The sequence below is a fragment of the Alligator sinensis genome, unplaced genomic scaffold, assembly GCF_000455745.1.
Source record: "Alligator sinensis unplaced genomic scaffold, ASM45574v1 scaffold1307_1, whole genome shotgun sequence".
Classification (NCBI taxonomy): Eukaryota; Metazoa; Chordata; order Crocodylia; family Alligatoridae; genus Alligator; species Alligator sinensis.
In genome coordinates, this window is record NW_005843052.1 from 143,511 (window position 1) to 148,999 (window position 5,489).

Consider the following 5,489-nt stretch of genomic DNA (forward strand, 5'->3'; position numbering starts at 1 on the left):
GAGAAGCAAGAGACTGACTTTGCTGACCAGTGGTTTTGTCCAAGGCCTGGCCAAACAGGCATGTCCTGACAACATCTTTTGGATCCGGGCCCATATGCCAAGGCTGAGACATGACCTGAGGCTGCAAGTGGCTTGATGGTAACAGGATGCCGAGCACTGCACATGCCCAGCTGTAGAAACTTAGACACCAAAAGAGTGAGGGCACAGCTGGGCAGGGCTTTTTAGTACCTTGGGCACTTAAGCCTCTATGGATTCTGCCCTATATGTGAAGGAGCCCTCCATCTCAACCCAGGACTCAGGAAGACAGGCTCATGGCCGTACTTGGAAGCTTTTTCCAACAGCCACAGAGTCAAGAGCCATATTATTATCTGAATGAAAATAACAGAGGTTGATGCAAACAGATGCTGGCAGGGGCTTGGGCCCTCAGACTAGGCCAATAGGTCCAGGGGTAATGTTTTCAGAAAGCATTTAAGTGATTCAGGAAGGTAAATTCCCAGATAAATTCCAGAACCGAAGTTTCACTGATTTGCAATGGGACAAGGACTCCTAAGTGCTGATGATATGGTTCCCATGGGAGCTAGGCTCCTAAACACCGTGGAGGACCTGGGCCTTTGGTACACATACAGGCTTTTAACTTAAGTGGGTTTCAGATTTTTGATTTTTAAGGAAAACTTTTTGTGTGCTTGGACAAATTAGCCAGATCAGGTCCAAATTCATCATGCAAGAACCATATGTGGCCCTGCTACCGACAAGTAGCACACTAGCCTGGGGCTTCAGATCCTGCCAAAGGATTTGGAAGTCATCCTACGTGCAAGCCCAGAGGCTTGGGGTTCAGATGCCGCCGAGTTTTGCTTGCTCTAAGTCGTGTTTCAGATTTTTTACTGTAGGTTATTATCTGGCTTTGAACCTAGATCGGCTGAGCTCTAGGGAACACTGGGAGGGGTTTGCTGTTTTACATGTTCAAGCAATGGCAACATTTTTTATCGTTTTATTTTTTCTGGTCAAACATCACAGCAGCAAGCAGGGCCTCATGTTTACCACCATCAGTTAGAGCCCTGGCTCCTACCCAGAAGGGTGCTCTCTAGCATCTGCTCCCCGGCCTTACCCAGGGACCCTGGGCAGGAGCTCTAACTGGGATTTTATGCAAACTGGGTTGGGAGTAGGTGTGGTGCTAGCAAGAGAGCTGAGCACAGGTTGGGCTGGGTTGTAATGATTTGTGGCATGCTCCAGCTCAGCTCAAGGTAGCTTCTGCTTTAGCAACCTTCCCCTTAAGGTGTGCAAAAAGTCCCCACTGCTGACTTGGGCACTCCCTAACTGGAAAGCAACAGGAGTAGCTTCATCGCATCACACCCTGGTGGCAGAGACAGACTGACACGGATGCTCCCGTGATGGCACAGCTCCCATCTTCTGCCATCACTTAGGCCACAGCATCCCTTGTCAAAGCAGACAGCCGGTCCTGCAGGCACTGGGCCAACACCTTCTCTCTCTGGATGTCCCTGCCAAGCTTGCACTCTTAAAAGCTTGTTTTTTACTGTGACAGACAACTCTGGGACTCAGAATGGTGGTTACTTATTTAATTAAGTGCCCAGGCTCCAAGGATGCCTATTAAACACAAAGCTAGGTAGAGCAAGCTGTCCCATTGCACATCACACCTGAAGACTTGCTGTTACTAAGGCAATGTTCATTGAAGGGAATGCATTTCCCCACCAGAAAATCAGAGCCTGCATTGCTTTGGCAAAACCAAATGTTTTTCTTGTAATGCTAAAGCAGTTTTGCAGCCTCCCTCCCTGCCCTACCATGGCTTTCTTGTTGTCTTTCCCCTCTCTGGCTCATTTTTTATCCCAAAAAGACCATTGGCTGATGTTTCTTGATAAAGTCCAGGTGGCTCTGACCCCATCTTGCTGCTCCAGCAAAACCAGGGAGGTTCTGTAAATTTTCCTCTAACAGATTTCTGCCCATGCTTAATGGCTCATTGGGCAAGTGTAGTTGAGGCACGCTGAGGCACCCCAGAGAAAGAGATGGCCAGTATCAGGCCTAGCTACTTCAGCCTGCATGCCAGGTACCCATAAACAGCTGGATTAACAGGGGACAGCCTTTCTTGGGAGCCCAAAGTGAGACTCCAGAGCTGTAGCAAGATGCCTTCACCACTGCTGCCACACTCCACAGATTTCTCCTCCACACTCTACTCAGAAGTATATGGTCTATGATTGCTAAACAGGAGATTGTACCACCCCTTTAATTTTCCTGTGAAATACAAACTTTCATTTCTACTTGGGAGAACTTTTACAATCTTTCCTCCTATGCCCGAGGAAGGGTACTTGTGCCTGAAAGCTTGCAATTAAAGAAATTGTTTTGCAAAAATTGAGTTGGCCTAATAAAAGATATCACTTCTACCGTGAGTTCTGATCCCTAAAAAAGGTGGCTTCTGTTTTTTTCTCACTAACACACACCCGGACATAATTTGTACTTAATTCCCTCCCCACCCCTTTGCTTTATTAATCTGCGTCATTTGTACTCTGCTAGGATCAGGGGTACCCAAATTTGCTGTGGTTTATTTAGGAGGGGAGAGAGCATTGTTTTCTCCCAAACAGACATCTGTAGACCCCAGGTGAGATCAGGGCCCCATGTTACCAAGTGCTACACAGACAGTGAGAGAAAGCATCTGTCCCAGAAGCCTATCCATCTCAGCAGATAAATAGTAAGAGAGAGGTACCAGCAAAGTGTCCCCAGGGCCTGCACTGCGGGGAGGGGGGTCCCTTACCCTTCTGGTCTCTCTGGGGCCAACCTCCCTTATGTCATTGCTATCCTCTATGATCATGCTGGAAAGAACAGCCCCCTTCTTCTATTGGTCCAATGGTTTCATGTGGGCTCCCAACCCCCACTCAATCAGTGCTCTCCCATCACCTGCAACCTTTCCTTCCTCCTCACCAGAGCGCATGGCAGCAACTTGTCTAGGCTCTTTGTCTTGCAGAGGCTGGGACATGCCATCCACACCCCCACCACAAAAGCATTGGAGTCCATTGCTTCTGCCACATCCCGCAGCTGCCCATGATTGCAGTTCTCCCATTCCTGCAACACATCTCCTGACTCCCAAAAATCACTGGGTACTAATCCCTGCCCCACACCCATTAAAAATCATTAAGATCAAATCCCCCCTGCCACACTCCCCCAAAACATGGCTCAAACTTGCCTCCACCCCCAAATTCATTTGGGTTCCAGTTCTTTGCAACCCTCTCCTTACCTGCAGTGTCTAAAGTGCCTCCAGCTCTCTGGCAGGAAGGATCAGTTTACCTGTGGTCAGAGCTGGGCATGGCGAGAGGGCATAGCATGGAGAAATGCTTAGGCAACACCAACCCTTCTGCCTTCTCTAATGTTGTGTGTGGGGTGGAGGGGGAGCCCAGCCTGTGCATGTTCACTCAGCCATGAACTCTCCCCTGGGCAGCGCCACCCCCTTCATAAGCAGCTGCAGCTTATCCCTGCCTCCGAGAGATAAGTAGCCAGCTGGGTGCACCGGGAGGACAAAAAAAACCAGAGGATGGTATACAATTAACAGCCAAGATGTTTTGTAGGGGGTGGATGGCACATCTAACCCTAATGCAGGATGTCTCTGTTCAGAGGTGTCATTAGGATGAAGTGCAGACATCAGACAAATATGTAACACATGTAGAAACCTGCCTCATTCATTTGCATTGCAAATCTCTCTGCTGCACCCATCCTTAATATTTACCATTCCACAGAGTGAGGGGTATATTCACAATGGGTACATGTGGCATGCAAGCTCCAAACACTACACTGAGGATGCCCAAATTTTGCCCTTTTACAGCAGAAGCCTTCCTAGGCCCAAGGTCTTTGTTAAAAGCCAAGTTCAAAGCCTGGGTTTCTTGTAAATCTGAGTTATTTTTAGAAAAGGAGGTTTCTTGCCCTTGTGGTTTCAGAGAAGTTTGAAAATGTGACCTGAGAATAACCCGCTGGCTCAGAAACCAGGAGACAAAGAAAACAGTGCATTCATTTGGTTTCAGAATTTTTCTTTTTTTCACACTATTCAGGAATTTTTGTGGTTTCACTCATGATTTTTCAGTGCTTGCTGTTGGCTAGCATTGAAACACACCCCCTGTGATTTCCCACCATACACCTCTCCAGTTAAGTCTTTTGCCAGGCACAAAGCTGACAGTCCTTACAATCAGTCACCACCCCCAGGATGAGCTAACATGGGGCAGTCCTCACCCTTCCCACACAAAACATGCAGCCAGCATGCTCCGGTGATACTCACGCTGCGTCTGTTGAGCTGCAAGTGGCTCTTCAACTTCACGTTTTCTGCAGAGAACTGCAGGCAATACCAAAAGGTGTTCTGTTTTGCTCTGCCTGACTTGGGAATGATGCAGCATGGCCATTTGAAACATGCATGTACAAACACACTGGTATCCACTAAAGGGGCTTACCACTTGTAAGAAGTGCATTCACCTGGGGCTCTACATGTGGTTGAGGCTCTTTGGTTAGCGCCAACTATTCATACGGCTTCCAAGCCCTCAGGACAGTGTCACTGCTCTTATGTTGACTTGTCCTTGTGGGGTTGCCATCAGTATTTCTAGCACCTTTTGGCTCAGATCAAGTGTAGGGCACTGTGGCAGGGCACTGTGGGTGCCTGCCACTTTAAGACGGGAGCTAAGCAGCCAGCAGGTGCTTGATTGCCACAGCCATTTTAGGTCTCTGGCCACCCATATAAACAGGGCAGGTCACTACTGGTAGAGCAGACAGCAGCATTATTTGGATGTGAGGTTTTATGTATCATCCTGGAGGTAAGGGCAGGGGCTGTAGGGGATGGATTGGAGACTCCTAGTCCTGGGCATGACCTAAAACTGCACCTTGCAGCCTGGTGGGGCTCTTAGTGGTGTGGGAGCCCCCAGGAAATGCCAGGCCAGTTACCACCCTGACAAAAGGTGGGTTGGGGTGCCTTAACCCACCCCCAAAGGTGAGGACTAGGGTTTATGTAACATTGGAGGTAGTTGGGGCCAGGCATGGCTGTGGTCACCTGAGCCCTGTGGGGTGTAAGACCCCAAGGAGGAAGTGGGGCCAAGCATAGCTACAGCCACCTGACTCCACTAAGGAGTGAAGCCCTGTGACCCCAAGTGAGGGGGGCAGAGGTGTGGGGCCCCAAGTGAGGGGAGTAGGCCAAGGTATGTCTCCACATGCCTGAGGCTGAAGTTTGGGCCAGAGGCTGAGTAAAGGGGGCTCAGCCCAAGAGAGAGGAATGAGTCCTGACCCCAGGAAGTCCTCCACTGCTGGGATTCATGGATTCATAGAAGTAGGGTCGGAAGGGACCTTGTAGGTCTTCAAGTCCAACCCCCTGCCCTGGGCAGGAGAGAACCAGGCTCAAATGACCCCAGCCAGGTAGATGTCAAGCCTCCTCTTAAAGACACCCCCCCCCCCCAGGGAAGGAGCCAGCCCCACTTCCCTTGGAAATTGGTTCAAAATCCTACCTGCCCTGCCAG